We start from the raw sequence: 20443 nt of genomic DNA on the forward strand, positions 1-20443 counted from the left end.
CATAAACTGAAGCGTTCATAAACTGAAGCGAACTTTTCCATTGAAAGTAATGGAAAGTGAATTAATCCGTTCCAGATGGGTCCGCGACGTTCGTAAACCGAAAATTCATAAACCAAGGTGTTCATAAACCGAGGTTCCACTGCAGTCCCAGGAATGGGCATACAGAGCCATGCCATCTCTGACACTGGAAGCTGAACATAGGCATCCTGACTAGTTTTGTGGGAACCTGTCAGGGACTGGGCAGAGGAGGAGGAATGGTGAAGGAATTCTGGAGGTCCACTTATATCAGTGTCTCCCATATTGGTGGGCAGCCGCTCCCCTTCTCATCCTAGTTATTGGAAGCAGGTAGGTGGGTAGGCTTTCCAGAGCAGGAGGGAAGTCGAAAGAATGGGACCTGCCATTAAAATAGGACCGCTCCAAGATATCGCATCCGATCACAATGGCAACCACTGAGCATGCACTGAAACACCAGAAAAGGGTATTCAGTGCACTGGCATCACCAATGGTGGGCCTTAGCAGCTGTCAAGAAGAACCACCTAGTAATACACAACTTGATTTGAGGGTTGAAGTTTGTGTCACAAGCTACCTATCTAGCAAAGTCACAGCCTCCCAAGAAGTACCTTTGGGCACCTTTCCTTTGGAATTTGCATAAACAGTATAAATTCCCATCAGTGTGTCCATTCAAGGGTCTAGATGTATCTCCGCGTGATTTATACCTGCTTTTCACTGACCAGTATCACAGGGCCATATCTGCACACAGATTCACACGTGTACTTGTTGTTGTTGTTGTTTAGTCGTTTAGTCGTGTCCGACTCTTCGTGACCCCATGGAGCAGAGCACGCCAGGCACTCCTGTCTTCCACTGCCTCCCGCAGTTTGGTCAAACTCATGATGGTGACTTCGAGAACACTGTCCAACCATCCCGTCCTCTGTCTCCATCTTTAAATGAAAGACATGGAGGGGGCTCAAGTGAAGCCCCCTGTTATGATCTCACACCCTTTCTGAGGCGAGAAATTACTCACATTTATTCGCCCCCAGAAACTGAAATCGGAATTCATTGTCTCTTCAGTGCTACCCGTGCTAGAAAATTGATTTTGCAAAAATCCTAAACTTTACAAGGTGCTCTGTTGTCTACAGTTACCAGCACTAGTGAAGAATGGCATCTGGGCAGAATATTTTCTCACACCCACTCTGCAAGGATTTTTCTCTATTCTTTTCATCATTTCATTTTTTCTCCCCTTCCAAACACATAAATTGAGTTTTCTAGCAAATAATGACAGAGCATCTTTGGGGGATAGATGTCAGATGCTTCTGTGTCTGCGTGTGTCGTCCTCTTTTTTCTATTATTCCTCCTCTACATCTTCTATTTCAACCTGTCTGCATTACAGACAGATATTGCTTTCTGTTCTATGGAGGTCATTATATTTGTAATTGGAAACCTCACCATTTCCCCCCCTCCTCCCACCCCCTCCAGATACAACCAACAATAGAAACTTCAGTGTCAGACTCAAACTTCAACGAAAGAAAAGAAGTTATAGTCACAGAGGGAAATGGGTTTTTCCTCTTTTCTCTAAATCTTTAAAATAAATTGAAATGCTGGCTAAAAGGGTTGAATTAGATAGCCTAGATGTTAAGACTCTGGTGCAATGAGATATGAAACCAAAAAGAATGGTGGGTGTCTTTTAATGCACCGTACCTTTAAAGTATAAAGAAGGTGGTCTTCCTGTGGGAAAGGAAAGCTGCTACCGTATCTTGTTTTTTCTTCCTTTCTTTACATCTCTGAAATAAACTGAAATGCTGGTTAAAAGGGATGAATTATTTGGCTTGGACACTATGAGTCTGGTGTCTAAAGGACAGCTTCCATGTGTGTGTGTGTGTGTTTGTGACAGAGAGAGAGAGAGAGAGAGAGAGAGAGAGAGAGAGAGAGAGAGAAGTGGGGGGAATGTGGAGCATAAAACAATATGGATTTTCTGTTATGGTTGGCCACGTGTCCTACTTTACAGAGTGGCAGTCCTCTATCTGAGGGTACGGTTGCCATACGTCCAGGAAATCCTGGACATGTCCTCTTTTGGGGGCCTACATGTCCCTCTGGGGGATGGATAAATTTAAATGGAAATGTCTGCGTTTGCATTTTTTAAAAAAATAAAAATGTGTGCGCTAGTGGCTTGGGTTCAGGCTTGGGCGGCTCAGCATGTGGCGAGGGTGTGGTGAGGGTGGCGGACTTTGTCCCCCCCCCTAAATCTCAACAACTCAACAAATGTCTGGATTTCTACAGCAGGGGCAGCAGAAGGGGCCTTGGAGTTGCCTGTCGACAGTGAGCATATAGACAGGAGACTTTATCAGGTACACAGGTCACTTGGTCACAGTCTTCCTGGCCACGGCGAAATGTGTTGTTCTATATTATTTTTAATACTTATTTTGCTTATGAATTGCTTCCCGTGAGGCATCCCAAAACAATGCACAATATAATATAAACGCCTGTAGAGCAATTGCATATACAGTGGACCCTCGACTTACGAAGTACTCGACTTATGAAATTTCGAGTTACGAATGAAAAAAAATGGCCGCACGCTTACTTTTTTTCGACATCCGAAAGGAAAACTGTTGTGGTTTAGATGGGGTTTTCTCAACTTACGAATTTTAGACGCGGTTTACTCGACTTACGAATTTTTCCGTTTCCAATGCATTCCTATGGGAAACCGCTTTTTTCGACTTACAAACTTTTCGACCTACGAATGGGCATTCGGAACAGATTAAATTTGTAAGTCGAGGGACCACTATATAATAATAATAATAATAATAATAATAATAATAATAATAATAATAATAATAATAATAATGTTTAGTCGTTTAGTCGTGTCTGACTCTTCGTGACCCCATATAATAATAATAATAATAATAATAATAATAATAATAATAATAATAATAATAATAATAATTTATTATTTGTACCCTGCCCATCTGGCTGGGTTTCCCCAGCCACTCTGGGCGGCTTCCAAGAAATATTTAAAATACATTAACATGTCACAGATTAAAAACTTCCCTGAACAGGGCTGCCTGAATTATTATTATTATTATTATCATCATCATCATCCATCAATTAATTAAAGGAAAGGCTGGCTCTCACCCTGTTGCTGTGACTGGTAGTAAAAGGTCTGAGAACCCCTGATTGAAACTATTGTCATTATTTCTATATATGCACGTCTATATATCATAGAATCAAAGTGTCACAGAGCTGGAGGTGACCCCAAGGGCCATCTAGTCCAACCCCCTGCAATGCAAGAATCTCAGCTAAAGCATCCATGAAAGTTGGCCTTCCAACCTCTGCTTCAAAAACCTCTAAGGAAGGAGAGGAAGGTCATGCTAATATGATATGCTAATATGATATGTTAATTTATATGCTGATATAAATTAGCATCTGCAAATATTACACAAAACTGTGCATTTTCTGTTCCTTCTGGTGGCTTCTGAAAGCTACTATAGGCAATCTGCTTCTCCAAGAGGAAAGATGCCAGAAAGAAACGAATCCCCATTCCAATAGGCAAGAGCAGGTGATTCTTTTCATTACAGCGGTTTATTTGCTGTAAAAGCAGGTGTTAACTTGGCGCAAAAAAATACACACGCATAAAAGCCAGGTTTGGCATTGTTTGCTCCTTGTTAAGATGATGCAAGCCCCTGTGGGCATCTGTTTCCTTAATATCCCGGTGCCGAGAAGCGCGACATTTTCATAATATAAGCTGTTGTAGGAAAGCAATTCCAGCCCCAGATAAAAAAGAAGAAGATTACACTTGCCACTCGAGTTATGGCATTAGAACAACCAATTTTTATTTATTTTCATTTCATTTTCCCTGTCAGTCGCTGCTGCACTTCTGCAAAATGTTCTTGGGAGACGTTAATTGTATTTTGCATGCCTGGATCCCCCTAAGAAATGACAAACCTTTTCACTCACAAATTAGATGTCTCTTTTCATTTAAACTCCAGAAAGGGAAGCTATAATTTGGAAAAGGAGAAAGTTGGGGGCTGCCGCCTTCGCAAGGGCCCTTTGCGTACAATGGGAGCTGACAGATGGGTTTAAGCAGTGGAGCTGCACCCTCTCTGCCAATCTCTGAGATCTTCATTTAATTTGGCCCCCAGCTGATGAACTTATTAAAATAAAAGTCACAGCTCATGCCTGTGTGAAAAAGCAATATAACAGAAAGACAGGAATAACAATGACTAAGCTTGGGTTCACGGGGCACCGACAGGCAGATCAGGACCAGAGTTTAAGGGGCTTAGATTTGTTAATGAAACTACCTGTACTTTCCATGAGTAATATAGTTACAGGTGGCTTCCTAAAAAGGAATGGGGGGAGAAATTCGATTCAGTTTGCATTTAAAGGAGAACCTACCTACAGTAACTGGCAGCTTCCGAAACAGGACGTGAATCAAAACATGAGCACCCTTTGAAATTTGCACGCCTCCAAATTTTGCAATGCAGTTATCCAGTCAAGAAATGTGTATACTAGGGTGAAATATGCAAAAAAATGCATACGATAGAAAAATGCATTACATTAGGGAAAGTTGCCTTGCAAAAATGTGCTCAATAGGCAAAATTGTATGGAAAGTGTACGTATTAGGAAAAATTCATACTAAAATGCTGGTGAATTTTCATGGGGACTTGTTTTAATTGCAAACTGTTGTGAGAATGTGGAGAACTGAACCTAAGATTTAAGGGGAAAACGGAAAACAGAGAGAAAACAAAATTCACATATTCACCCCTCCCTATTTTTCATTATTGTTATTGGCTTTTCCCTATACAGTGATCTCTTCAAGGATCTTTAAAGTCGACCAGTGAGCTGCATTGGACTATGTAACATGGGGTAATGCAGAGGTCGGTCCATGTCTGCCCCAGGACGTTTTGCTACCTGGGGTGAAAGACAAGATGACGCCCCTCCAACCGTTCCACATACAGGAGACAATCCAACTGGCCGTTGAATCTTGCTTCAATGCTGGTGGCAGGCCCACATCCTCCATTGCACCTTAGGGCAGTAGGCTAGCTTAGAAGGCCACGTCCAATCACTGGGCATACACAACTCAGTCCTTCTACAACTCCCTGCCCTCAGCACCTGTGGCGGCTGCCTCACTACTGTAGCCCTGGATCAAGCTGGTCTGAATTCAAGTTTAATAGCTAATATAAGGCTATTATTCTAACTTGGAAAGCCTGTGTGCGAGGTAGAGGACCTTACAGAGAAGGGTGACCAGGTTGTGGGGGCGGGCAATAGTGCTTTTACCCTCATGTCCAGCTTTTGGGCTTCCCACAGGCATCTTGTTGGCACTATGGAGAAGAGGAAGCTGGAAGATAGACTTTGAGTCTAATCCAGCACGATCTTATGGGGCTTTTTTCAGATAATGGATATGGTCTTTCTCAGCGTGGATGTGGTCTGAGAGCCAGTGTGGTATAGTGGTTAAGAGCGGTAGACTCGTAATCTGGGGAACCGGGTTCGCGTCTCCGCTCCTCCACATGCAGCTGCTGGGTGACCTTGGGCTAGTCACACTTCTTTGAAGTCTCTCAGCCTCACTCACCTCACAGAGTGTTTGTTGTGGGGGAGGAAGGGAAAGGAGAATGTTAGTCGCTTTGAGACTCCTTCGGGTAGTGATAAAGCGGGATATCAAATCCAAACTCTTCTTCTTCTTCTCAGGTGTAAGGTAAAAGGTAAAGGACCCCTGAACAGTTAAGTCCAGTCAAAGGCGAATATGGAGTTGCAGCGCTCATCTCACTTAAGACCGAGGGAGCTGGCGTTTGTCCACAGACAGCTTTACAGGTCATGTGGCCAGCATGACTAAACCGCTTCTGGCAGAAAGGGACACTGTGATGGAAACCAGAGTGCACAGAAACACCGTTTACCTTCCCGCTGCAGCAGTACCTATTTATCTACTTGCAGTGGCGTGCTTTTGAACTGCTAGGTTTAATAATAATAATAATAATAATAATAATAATAATAATAATAATAGGTTGGCAGGAGCTAGGACAGAGCAACGAGAGCTCACCCAGTCATGTGGATTTGAACCACCAACCTTCTGATCAGCAAGCCCAAGAGGCTCAGTGGTTTAGACCACAGTGCCACCTGCTCCCTTCTCAGGTGTGCACAGCACCTGCATGGGGAGGGAACTCCATGTGGCCCCTTTTCACCCCCACCTCTCACCAGTGCACATCTAGGCAGCAGATCAGGCCAAACTGAAGAATGAGAGGTCCGTGTGTGCCTCCCAGCCTCCTTGTCTGGTAATGCAAGCTCTGGAGCACCCATCCAGCTTTCAATGGAAAGAAATATATTATTTGTTGTGTTTTTCCTAACCAACGAAAATGGGGGTTATGCATTTAAAAACTAATTTGTGCGTGTTTGAGCTAACATGGAAGAGTGCCAGGTTTCAAACCCTCCTCTCATTCTTATACCTGTAAGCAACCAAACCCCAAGGTGCTCGTGCGAGGAGCTCTATCCTTCCTAATTCTCTTTCACTAATCCCTTCTGCTGCAGCCAGATTCTGGATATACATTTAATTTTTCAGTGCTTTTGTGGATAGTCATCTTTCAATAACTCTCAGATTCCTTTCTGAGTGTGTAAAAGTCCGTGACCACAAACAGGCAGGTACTGTGTTCATCAACCAGCTTCACACTGTGAGCTCCAAGATGCCGTTCTCAGGCAAGCTGTTCCTGCTTCAGTAACAGACAAATCATCTCACACTATACAATCCAGCCCACCAGAAGGAAGAGCATCTGCTTAGGGTGCTTCCAGAAGGTTGCTACCTCACCCCCAGCATTCTGCTGTGCTAATGTAATAAGATGGAAAGCCAAAAGCTACACTGGGTCTCTGCAAAGATTCTCGCTAGTCCAAACAGCAGGCTAAGCATCCTGAATGCCACTTACTGGAAACCGCAGGAAGAGAAGTACTCTTGTGTTCAAATCTTGCTTGCTGCTTACTCACAGACGTTTGGTTGGCCACTGTGACAACAGGATGCTGAACTAGATGGGCCATTGGCCTGATCCAGCAGACTCTTAGATTCTTAGAAGAAAATGTGGCCCATTCTCAAACAGTGGCACCAACTATAGGGGGCAGAAGGGGGTTTGTCATCCTCAATATTTGTGGGGAGGGGGCGAGCCCCCCAATATTGAGGGGGCCCCAAACAGATCAGCCTTCCACCTGCAAACACGCCCTCCACATTCCCCATCCCCCGCCACTGACACAGCGCTGGCACACCGGGCAGGGGTGGGGCACAGAGTGTGATCTTTACTCTCTGTGCCCTCCAGCTCCTGCCGCCACCAGGGTGCAATGGGGATCTCTGCAGGGGGTGCCTGGATCATTAAACCACTCTGGGAATTGTAGCTCTGAGAGGGCCATGCTAAAAGAAGCTAAAAACTCTTAGCACCCTTAACAAACTACAGCTCCCAGAATTCTTTGGGGCAGCCATGACTGATTAGAGTCATATCACACTGCTTTAAATGTATGGTGTGAACATGGCCCTAGAAGGCAGGGCAAACCCCAAATCTCACACCCACCTACAAAGCTTCCCTTGCTTCCATCTCCCCATTTTCCCTCTTCCTGCAAATAAATATAACAGCATTCTGCTCAGAATGCTGCCCAAGCTATGGGCATGCTTATTGGATGTATCTTTCCAATTTTTAAGTTACTCCAACTTAATTTTTTATATTACTCCAACCAGAGCAATATAATGCTTTTAAAACAAAAAACAAAAAAAACAAGGAATGATGGCAGAATCACACTTGGGTGTTGAAAAGTCTAGCAAAAGAGTTAATTGGTTCCTATCTGCATAAAAAACGCAAAAATGTCAAAGAGGGAAGTAGCGTATTTGTGCAGAAATGTAAGTCATCACCATTACTATGAATACATTGTTATTATGTTTATTGTTGCTGAAATACATTAGCATTATCTTTTTAAAGAAATTTACATATGCACAATGGAACCCTTTTGTATCTGCCAAGCCATAAAGTAGAGCAATTTTAGATGTGGATGCAAATTAGGTTGTTGGAGGAAATGATGAAATCTTAGCCAGCAAATGTAGTGGTGTGCAAAGCTGCAAACCTCTCTGCACACTTACATGGGACCAAGTCCCATTGAACTCAGTCGGGCTTATTTCTTTAGTTATTATTTAATTTATCATTGCATTTTTACCCCACTTTTTCTTCAAGGAGTCTCAATGGCTCAATACATGGCTCTGCCTCTCTCTATACTGTCTTCACAATTGCCCTGTAGGGGAAGTTAGGCCAAAAGTTGGCAACTGCACCAAAGTCACCCCAAAGTTGGGGTTTAAACCCTGGTCTTCCGGGTCCTAGTCCAACACTCTAACCACCACACTAGCTGCATGTGCATGCATAGGATTGCACAAAAGTTGTTAATCAGAGGGGAGTTTTGCATTTAAAAACAACACACTTATTTTTTGTTTATCATGTTTAATAAAAGAGGATGTTTAAAGTGTGCAAGGCACATGCTGCCAATGGGAAGCCATCCTGGAGCTAATGAAGGGTTATTTGAATGGGATTTTTGTTAGCACCAGAGTAGGGGGGCAGGGACTTAAAGACCTCACATGTCACAGTCTTACTGAAAATCGGGGGGGGGGGGTTGCGCCTATGAACAAATGAAAACAAACAAAAGCTGCAACAGCAGGTGACACATCATGACTAGCTTGGCGCTCAACCAGGCTTCAGGCCTAGTTCTAAGGCTGCTTTGTTGTCTCTGGCCAAAGATATGTGACAGAACATTTATTTACATAGATCATTATAGTTCCATTTTACATATCATGATGATTGAGAGATTTAATAGTTGCCCAATACAAAAACTAATAGATTCAAGGGTGGTGTATATTTCTGGAAAGAGAGAGGCAAAAGGCTGAATCTTAGCTGGTGGCGTACCATGGGCTGCCAGCACCCAGGGTTGCACAGAGGGGGTGGGTGGGAAATGGATGGAGTACACATGTGCATTTAACTGCCTAACAGCATCCACATCACCCAGGAGACGGCAGCAGCAGAGATAAGAAAAAAAGAGTCGTTCCATTGTCTGTGAAGGGTACTTCCTGGTCTGCATGGAGAATATGTTTTCAACGGAGCCCTGTGACAGAAGTGCGCAGCTGTATTTAAGCAGCACCCAGTGTTGAAATTTTGCACCCTTAACAATTTTGCACCTGGGGCAGCAGTCCCTGTGGCCCCTCCCCCACGTTCCCCACTGGGTGGATGGCACCTCTACGGGCAGCTTTGGGGTGAACACAAATTAACAATAGTGAACGCCTTGCTGTGTAACGTACAAAGCAAGAGCTGGCCAAAAATTGTCCATCATGAGACACCTGAAACTTACCTTGCAGAGAAGCACCACTTACCTTTTCAGGATGAGAGATATGTGAGGCATGCCCTCAGTTCTTATTTATTAAGCCATGTAAATAGCACTTTACCAAGAATTAGCATGCAGGTCCCTGTTCTGATGGTTTGACAAGGGAGGCAAAAGCGGGAGAGGAGGGGAAGAGAGGCAGGTTAAACAGAGGGAGAATATTTGTCTCTTTCAGTTACATGTACTTGGGTTTAGCGAAAATAGGCTTTGGGGACTCTGTTGCTACCTGCTTGTAACATCTAAGGCCTCCAGATTTCTTGCTCAGAACTGAGGAGCAACCAGGCGTTAATTCAAAGGCGCTCAGCCCTAGAATCCTTTGTCAATACCAAGGCCACGTATGAAGTGGTAACAGAGTAATCCACAATACTAGACCGATGACACTTATGGCTCTATTTCTCATTTTCAAGGGAGCCTCGCCAACTTGGGGAACAACGCACAACTTGGGTCTCAGTGACTGAAGTGGAATATAGGGGTTTGGGTAATCCCTGAGGTACTCTGGGCTTGAGTTGTTCAGGGCTCTGTAAATTAATGCAAGCACCTGTTTTAACAATGCTCTCCCATGTTCTTGGCCAGATTCCAATTTAGATTAGCTTGAGTTTCCAAACCAGACCCAAGGACAGCCCCGCATAAAGTACATTACAGTAATCCAGCCTTGAGGTTACCAATACTTCTTCTTCTTCTTCTTCTTCTTCTTCTTCTTCTTCTTCTTCTTCTTCTTCTTCTTCTTCTTCTTCGGCGACCACTTGTAGCCAAGTAAGATTGTCTTTCATGAACACGGTATTTAAAAGTGAGTCCATAAGTGACTGCGGAGGCCAGTTCTGGATCCACAAATCTTTCCACAGTGGGGACATAGGTTTCAGGGTGGGAGTGAGGGTTTGCCAAACGTTCATAGAATCATAGAATAGAATCATAGAATCATAGAGTTGGAAGAGACCACAAGGGCCATCCAGTCCAACCCCCTGCCAAGCAGGAAACACCATCAAAGCATTCTTGACATATGCCTGTCAAGCCTCTGCTTAAAGACCTCCAAAGAAGGAGACTCCACCACACTCCTTGGTAGCAAATTCCACTGCCGAACAGCTCTTACTGTCAGGAAGTTCTTCCTAATGTTTAGGTGGAATCTTCTTTCTTGAAGTTTGAATCCATTGCTCCATGTCCGCTTCTCTGGAGCAGCAGAAAACAATCTTTCTCCCTCCTCTATATGACATCCTTTCATATATTTGAACATGGCTATCATATCACCCCTTAACCTTCTCTTCTCCAGGCTAAACATACCCAGCTCCCTAAGCCGTTCCTCATAAGGCATTGTTTCCAGGCCTTTGACCATTTTGGTTGCCCTCTTCTGGACACGTTCCAGCTTGTCAGTATCCTTCTTGAACGTTCCTTCCTCTTAGCGCGTTTCTCCCTTTCATCCTGCATGTGCGTGTCAAAACCCATGACACCTTTGGTAAAGGCTGTTCTCCAATTGGAGCGCTCAAAGGCCAGCGTTTCCCAGCTGTCGGTGTTTATACTACTTCTTTTCTTTTTTACCAACACATAGACTGGAGTGGACAGGCTATCTCTCTGCCCAGGAATGGTCATACCAGACAAAGTTGGCAAAAGGCTCTCCTCCTAAGCCGCTCTTCTTTCTTTCTTTTTATTAAACAACGGTAGCACTACCCAGAGCTTAATCTTACCTCTGATATTTTTAACTTGCTTATTTTGAAATGAAAACACTTAACAACACTCTATAGGGTTGCTTCAACAGTGAGGGCATGCCCTTGGGGTATGACATTCTACTCCTTTGTACCCACTTCACTTTTAAGATGAATGTCGGGAGCCAAAACATGTCACGGAGAGATTAATTTTTACAAATGACTCTGTGTTCACAATGTGCGTGCGTTCCATTGCGAATTCCACCCAACCGCCCTGGAAAACCTTTCGCTCAGCCGAAGAAAAATAAAGTGCCAGAGGTGGGGAAGAGCGGGTAAGATGTGGTGAATCATCTGAGGCAATAATGCCAGAGTACACATTTCCGAGGTAACTAAAAATGCACATTAACTCAAAGGGGGGGGGTGGAGAAGTTCATTTGCAGTCACAAGTAATAGCTTTTTCCTCCCACCTCACCCTACAAGCATTCATTTGATATCAAAGCAAAACCCGGTAAGTGACACCCAAGGCTTGTTTCCACAGCTATCCTAAGGAAGACCAAAGCAATCGTGAAGCTTTTCCTCCACAGGAAGAATCCCTTGAAAGCAGCATTTACTAATCAGAGCAAAAGCAAATAAAATAATCCTGTCCCCTCTTCCCACTCCCTCTGGGATTCTGACTAACCTTGAGTTCAGAGACACTGTTTGGGATCCTGCTTATCCAATTGAGAAGGCAATTTGTTTGTTTTCTTCCATTATAGTGTGAACAATTGTCCTCGGGCCCAGGCAATAAAATTTCAAGGACTGCAGTCCTGACCTCTTCTTTCCTAAAGGATTCACCAATAGGCTTCATGCTGTGCGCCTAGTTGGGGAATCCCCAGATGCAGTAATGCTGAAAAACAATATTCTCAGCCTCCTTGTTGCTGAGCACGTCTGCTTTTTCTTTCCGTTTCTGGACTGGCGTTTCCCATTATTTCTTTTCTGACATCGTCTCCTGCTCCATCAATCAACTTTTGCAAATCTCTTAATGCAGGCCTTGCTTCAGATGCCTTAGCACAGTGGTTCTCAACCCCCCCCCCAATGGACCACTTGAAGAATTGCTGAGGGTCTTGGTAGACCACATACGATTCCCCGATTCTCCCCCCCACCCGGCCGCCTGTTGTAGCAATTGTAATGCACTATGCTAGATGCCGCATGATTTTGATTTTTAATTATATTTTTATTGCTTCTTGTATTTTTTTATAGACTGTACTTTATCGTATTCCATAGAATTCAGAATGTAATACAATAATAGGCAAGAAATAAAAGAAGCAATAAAAATACAATTAAATATCAGTAAGAATATTTGATGTGATGGATGTGATGTGTCCCATTTTCATCACCTAAATGATGGTGGTCATGGAGCACTGGTGGTCGGTCCACAGACCAGTTTGAGAACCCCAAATCTGGCATGTATCATTCTGTGTTTTACTAAATTTGTGACCACCACCACCCCACACCACACCACTTTGCAAATTGTCACTGAGGTGGTAGGGGCAGGATTTGCTTGCTGGAAAGGTAGCATAATACTGTATTATAAAAGGAGAGGGGGCGGTTTCTAACACTCAAAGAAGCACCAACGGTAAGGCTGTCCTGCCCGTGAGCTGCAGTGAGGTTGCATCTGGGCAGCAGGCTCCCAAGGGTGTCACCACCACACTGACCCTGTTGCATGCCTGCTGCTAAGTACTGCCAGGTGCTTATCACCACCTCCTGCCCCTCTGCTGCTGTGGGCACACACACCATCTCTTAGAATTTTGAAGTGTCAGGCATAGCTCTAGTGGCTTTAGCCCAAACGTAGCAGAGTTTTCCTGCACAGCGCAGAAGCTAGTTAAGGTGGAAATGACTAGTCGGCTAGACGCAGAATAACTATTTACAGGATTTATTAAAAGAAAATAAAACCAGCAGAGTTTCTGCATACAAAGCAAAGCAAAATAAATCCTTACTGTCTCTCTCTCTCTCTCCAACCATACGCAGCACTCCTACTCCTAACACCCAACAAGAATCAACTGTGCTAGCATTCTTAGATAACAGAGTTCAGTGCTGGTCATTAACCAATCAGAGTGCTGTTGCCAGGCCAGGCCGACCTTGGCTTTCTGCCAAGAGTAAATTGACACTGCCTTGAGTTAACTGTGTGAAGCAAGAATCTGTAAGTTTCCCATGAGAACCAATTATCAGAAACCGAACACCATCAAGGCCGTGCCCCTCCACTGTGGCCTGATTCCGCCATGCCTCCTCCACTGACACATAGCAGTGGCCCAGGTACTCCAGTACACTGGTGGTGGCGGGGGTGGGAGGTACGTGGCACAGACCGGGGCTCTGTAAGTGTGGCCATGGGTGGGCTACAGTGGCGAAGGGCATGCCTGCAGCAGTGGAGAAACAAGAGGAGGCAACCGCCCAGTACAGTGGTACCTCTGGTTAAGAACTTAATTTGTTCCGGAGGTCCGTTCTTAACCTGAAAGTGTTCTTAACCTGAAGCACCACTTTAGCTAATGGGGCCTCCTGCTGCCGCCGTGCCACCGGAGCACTTTGCCATCCTGAAGCAAAGTTCTTAACCCGAGGTACTATTTCTGGGTTAGCGGAGTTTGTAACCTGAAGCGTTTGTAACCTGAAGTGTTTGTAACCCAAGGTACCACTGTAGTGGCAAGCTGCAGGCACTGAGCAGTGAGTCTCCGGCAGTGATCAGTGGGCATCTGGTGAGCACGAGGGAGTGGCACTGCCAGGGGTTTTGCCTCAAGCAGCAAAATGTCCCAGGCCAGCTCTGACCGACAGAACAATAAAAGGGGGGGGTGAGCCCTTACCCTCATTGCAACCCAAAGATGCAAGATGTTGTTTATATGCCACCGATCTGCTTCCAACAAATTATAAAACCACGGGAAAGCATCAAACACCAGAAACTTCCCTATACAGGGCTGCCTTCAGTTGCCTTCTAAAAGTCAGGTGGTTGTTTATTTCCTTGACATCTGACGGGTGGGCATTCCACAGCATGGGCACGACTGCCTTGTTCCCTGTAAGCTCACTTCTCGCAGCAGGCTGGCCTTATCTCCTCCCTTCCCCATCACCAATGCCAAGTGAGCTGGTTTGGGGAGTGCCCTGTACAACTGCAGCTCTTAGAGGCAGCTGCTTTTCACAAGGCGGGCAGGAGCCTGACATTAATCAGTACCTCTCTCTCATCCTCTTGCAGATACCTGCCTCCCTTCCATGTAGGTACCTCCTTCTGCTGCCGCCTGCCCGATTCGGTTGGTCACCATGCCAAAAAAAAATAATGGTGGCCTCGCTGTACAACTCCACTGTGAAGTGATCCCAAAATGATTCCTCTGGCAGATTGCACTTTCTCCTCATCAATGGTAATGGTAATGATAGCAATCGAGTGCTGAGCAGCTATTGAAGGGGCCTCATCAATATGAATAATAATAACAGGGCAGTTTTCTCATTCTATGGGGAGTTTCCATAGCAACAAATGGTGCCACTTCTAATCTCCAGTTTTAAAAAACCCCGTAGAAAATCACTTCTTCTTTTTTTTTGTAATTAAAAAAAAGAAAAAAAAAGACGTGTGAGAAATACCTGTTACAAACTCTGGTTTCCATTTGTTTAAATATGTGCAACCAGCACCACGGTGTGGCCATAGTGGATAATTTCACTTCACAAATAATAACTCTTAGACATTCCTTGCCTTTTAAATATATACGTATATGTATATAGGTCGCCTGGGTCTAAGATTAAGGTTCGTTTTCAGGAAAGAACTCGCGAGCATGTCCAAATAATAATAAAACCAATGGGCATTTCTTATTTATTGCAGGACATATAGATTTCTTGGCAGTGGCCTCATTCGGGTGTCACTTTAAACCAGGAGTAGGGATATTTTTTCAGCCCGAGGGCCACATTGCCTCATGCACAACTGTATGGGGGCCACATACATTTGCACGGTAGGCCGCAGCCCAATGTGAAAGTCACTAGTTTCTACATGTACATCTCTCCATACAGACAAGCTGGAGGTATGATTGCAGTTCAAGGATACATTCCAGCCAGGCCAAAAGTAAAATAAAATGGAGCAAGGAGCAGGGAGAGATGTGACTCAAGGAAAGTACAGAAGGCCATAGAAAGAGACCTGGAGGGCAACATTTCACCCCCTGGACCTCAGGTTCCCCTGGTCTGCTTTTAAACCATAGTTAAGCTATGGTTTGAAGGTGAACATGGCAGTATGTTGTTGCACACTGCCAAAATCGCCAGCAAATTGCTCTTCCCTGCGCCTGATGCTGTCAGGAGCTAAGCCATAGTGTGGCTTCTTGGCACGTCCGCAACCCAGGATTCATGGTTTGTGTGTGTGTGTGTAGGTAAAGGACCCCTGGACGGTTAAGTCCAGTCAAAGGCAACTATGGGCTTGCGGTGCTCATCTCGCTTTTCAGGCAGAGGGAGCCGGTGTTTGTCCAGTTTTTCGGGTCATGTGGCGAGCATGACTAAACCACTACTGGCACAAGGAGGACCGTGATGGGTGCCAGAGCGCATGGAAACACCGTTTACCTTCCCACTGCAACGGTACCTATTTATCTACTTGCACTGGCATGCTTTTGAACTGCTAGGTTGGCAGGAGCTGGGACAGAGCAACAGGAGCTCACTCCATCGCAGGGATTCGAACCGCCGACCTTCTGACCACAGCGCCACCTGTGTCTGTCCGTCTATCTATCTATCTATCTATCTATCTATCTATCTATCTATCTATCTACTCCTGCCTTTTCCCCAGAACGAGGACTCAAGGCTGCTCACAAAAATTAAAACAAACATGGATAAAACACAGAAAGCTACAAACATATTAAAAATGATAGTAAAAAAAAGTACTTAAACGATACCAGAATTAAAACAATATAAAAACAAATCTATAAAATCCAGTAAATGATAAGGAATAACAAACCCAAATGATCAGGGAGCTGGAGGACTTCCACCTATGAAGACAGTTTACATTTGTGATTTTTAAAATTTATTTTAAAAAGGTAAGGGGAGGCACAAGAGAGGTGTATAAATTTAGGCATAGTGTGGAGAAAGTAAATAGAGAAAATTTTGTCTCCTTTGGTAAATCTAGACTTCAATGGCATTCAGTGAAACTGATCGGCAGGAAATTAAGGACAGCGAAAAGGAGACACCTGTGACTCTTCACTGACTCATCTCTTCCAAGGACTCAGCTATACAGCTGCAAATAAAACGTTTTAAGTGTGTTGTAAAGTGAATATACAAATGTGACACTAGATGGTGTAAGTGAGCTATGCAAAATTCCAAGTTTTTTCAAAACGTTTTCTTATGGAAAGCATTTTCACAGCGTTTTTTAATATGTGTGTCACCTATGCATCGCTCCTTCCACTCTCCTGCTTCAGCTTCCGATTCCAGACTTCTCTCTGCCAAACTCTCCCAGCTCACTAAGCCCTGTTATCTCTTCAGCTTCCGACACCCCTTCTTCACAGTCTTCTCCCTCTTCTCCTTCTGACAACTTACTGTTGTCCCACCACCACTCCCCAGGCTTTGAGCCTTCTTCCCTTGATGGTTCCTCAGCCGTTTCCTCCCACCATTCCTCTGCGTCCAACCAGCCCATGGTGGTTTGCAGATCCCACACCTTCCAGTTCATTCATGGGCTGGCAGCTCTTTCACAAAAATGGTAGGTGTCTAAAATTTTCAGCAGCATTCACCTAACCAGTCCCACCACCAAAATTGACGGGGGTGGTAGTTCCAGAACAGCTTGTGAAGATGGAACACTTGGAAGAATACAATGTACCACCCTTTGAATTACCTATATATAGCCAGCTGCCCTGGCCAGTTTATGAAGGATTAAGATTTCATTTTGATCCATGAGATCTTATAGGGTCTACTAAGTGAACTCTAGTTTGGTTTGAAAATTCATCCTCCTATGACCTACAATATCAGGCTTGAAATGTGACTTTTGCTTGGAAATGTATGGAACATTACAAGGAATGTTTGAAAGCTTCCATGTCCAAACACAGAAGCAACACAAAGCAGCACTTAGCAGAGTGGGAGGGAGATTTTTACTTTGCCAGTATTTTAAACAACATACATGCACAGTTGATGCATTTCCACTCTCTCTGCATAAACAGCCCTCTGAAAAAGAGAATCGATATTGCATCTCCCACTTACACTTCTGCTACATTGTGGGATCAATAGAGGTTGAAATTTCCACTTTATTTAAATGTAAACTTTAAAGCATTTGCAGAGTATTGTATGGTGGGAGGAAACGCACGCAAAAGAACTTGCCCTAAGTTATATCCACACTGCAGCCTGAAACTACGGTAGTGTGACCATCATTTCCTAGTTCCTAGGGAACTAATGGAATTGTAGTTAAGAAGGTAAGAGCCTCCCGGATACAGCCTCTCATTCTCACACTGGGAAACCTACAATCAGAACCTGAGTGCAAGAACTCTCTTCCCTCCTGTGGTTTTCAGTAAATGGTATTCAGAACTATACTGCCTCCAAGTTTGGATGCAGTTGTATAACCTCCATCATGGCTGAAAGCCATTGATAGCCTTATCTTCCATCAATTTGTCTAATTCTCTGCTAAAGCCATCCAGGTTGGTGGCCATCATTTCTTCCTGTGGCAGCGAGTTCCATAGTTTAACTGTGTACTGCCTGAACAAGTCTTTCTTTCATCTGTCCTGAATCTTCCGCCATTCAGCTTCATTGAATGTCCACAACTTCTGGCGTTATGAGCGAAGAAGAAAAACTTTCCTCTACCCGCTTTCTCTATGCCATACACTTCTATTGGAACCTCTTGCTCACCTTGTCTTTAACCTAAAAGTCCCAGATACGGCAACCTTTCCTTATAAGGAACCCTCTTGATCATTTGGGTTGCTCTTTTCTGAACCTCTTCCAACTCTTCAATATCCCGTTTGAGATGAACTGTCCGGAACTGCACACAGTATTCCAAATGCTTACACACCATATATTTGTATAATAGCATTATAATACCAGCAGTTTTATTTTCAGCTCCTTTCCTAATGATCCCTAGCATGGGATTTGCCTTTTCCCACCGCTGCTGCACACTTCATTAAGCTACCCACTACGAACCCTAGGCCTTGTTCCTCATCAGTCACCACCAGTTCAGATGGTGAATGAAATGAAATTAAGGGGTTCTGCCACTACATGCATCACTTTGTTTGCCTTGAATTGCATTTGCCATTTACAACCCATTCACTCGGTTTGGAGAGGTCCTTTTGGAGCTGCTCTTAATCTCTCTTTCTCTTTAGTATTGACAGCAAACTTCACCACCTCATTGCTTACTACTAACTCTAGTTCATTTATGAACAAGTTAAAAAGCCCAGGTCCCAATACCTATCCTTAGAGGCTTCTAATTTCTTCATCTTTCCATTCAGAGAACTGTGAGTTCTGTGAGCAGAGCATGGGAATGACTAAACGAATTCTCAGCTAGTGATATATCTTATAAAACTAATTCCCAGTTATTTGGAGGACACTATGACAATTAAGTGGTATAAAACAGGTCTAAGTTAGTAGTGTGGAGCATAGCAAGTGCTAGGTAAGAAGAGAAAACTCATATTTTGGTTCCCACATCACAAGCCTTGGAACTCAACATTCGATGAGCAAGTTCTCGATAGCCTATCCTTGCAGAAGAAGTGCCTGGGACACTAGAGCTTTATAATCCAGCCAAAGAGGGCCCCATGGACCTGATTGACATAGCTGTCAAGTTTTCCCTTTTCTCGCGAGCAAGCCTATTCAGCATAAGGGAATTTCCCTTTAAAAAGGGGAGAACTTGACAGCTATGCTGATTGACCAGATGTAAGAGAGAGCAATTCAGAATGGTCAAAGTAATTTTAAGAGAATGGGAGAGTTAGCAATATCAAAGGCAAATATATAACTAAACATGGTTTAGCACAGTGGTTCCCAATTCTCTAATTACTGAGGACCCCCCTATTTTTCAAAAGCCAAGTCACACACCCCATGGTTCAGAAATTCTGAAAACAAAGATTGAAGCACCTGAAATTCTGCACCTGAAATTCTGCCTACCCCAGCTAGAGAAGAGGAGGAGTTTGGATTTGATATCCCGCTTTATCACTACCTTAAGGAGTCTCAAAGCGGCTAACAATCTCCTTTCCCTTCCTCCCCCACAACAAACACTCTGTAGGGTCTGGTGACTTCTGTTTCAGTGTATCTGAAGAAGTGTGCATGCACACGAAAGCTCATACCTATGACAAACTTAGTTGGTCTCTAAGGTGCTACTGGAAGGATTCCCCCCCCCCCGATTACGTCAGACCAACACGGTTACCTACCTGTAACAAGTTCTGTGAGGTGAGTGAGGCTGAGAGACTTCAGAGAAGTGTAACTAGCCCAAGGTCACCCAGCAGCTGCATGTGGAGGAGCCGGGAATTGATTACGAGTCCATTGCTCCTAACCACTACACCACACTACACACATTATGTTTTATATTCTAAGATTTCAAATTCGGTATCCGAGGGGAATATTTATTATTTTTATAAACTAAGTTTGCCACTTAAAAAATGCACAGCTAGAGAGCATGATTACCATTTTTCAATTCTCTTTTTTAACACTAACCACATTTTAAAACATGAGTAGGTAAATGATGGGTCATGTGAAATCTTTAAGGTAGCTTTCTGCAGTCTAAAGGAAGTTTTCTAGAGAACCCTATAATCACACCTCTTATTTAAAGGAAATCTGATGGTAATATATGTAAACGTTTCAGAGAAAGGAGATCTGATTTAAGTAAGGCAAATTACATCTGAGCATAGCATGCCAATTTCTGAAGTCCTCCAAGTGTTTCATCTTACAAAGCCATGAACGATGCTTTTAAATCTGTAGGGTACCATCTAAATTGGTAAAAAAATGTTCAGGTTCCATTCAGTTGTAGCAGAGCTATGTGCAAGACTGGGTGAATTCTGCAATTCTGTACAACTGCATGGGGCCCAAAGGTTAGGGCAGGGCTTCAGGCCTCAGCAATTTATTGTTCCTCCATATGACTAGCAGAAGACAAAGAAATATTTAAAAGAGTGTAAAATTTTACTTAACCTGCATAATTAATAGAGGTCACAGAATTCAGTTTTTTCTGTTGCAGAATTTAGGTTATGCTGGTACTCTTTTTCTTAAAGGGGAAAGTGTACAAAGGCCAGCATGTATGTACATCTTATTTATCCAGCTTCGGCACAATGAAATTGAACCACAATTAGGAATAACAAAAATATTAACAGAAATACAACATCTGGAACTTGTTCTTCCAGAAAATAAACTTATTGTAGTCCAAAAAACTCCCTAAATTCACTTAGGTTGTGTTACAGATTATGGTTTCCACACAAATTCACACTAAACTCAAGTTTCTTCCAATTTTTCCACTTCTTAAAAAATTACATTCTGTCAACTATTTGTTGTAGGGTTGTTTTTTTAAA

The sequence above is a fragment of the Zootoca vivipara genome, chromosome 3 (genome assembly GCF_963506605.1).
Source record: "Zootoca vivipara chromosome 3, rZooViv1.1, whole genome shotgun sequence".
Taxonomy (NCBI): Eukaryota; Metazoa; Chordata; class Lepidosauria; order Squamata; family Lacertidae; genus Zootoca; species Zootoca vivipara.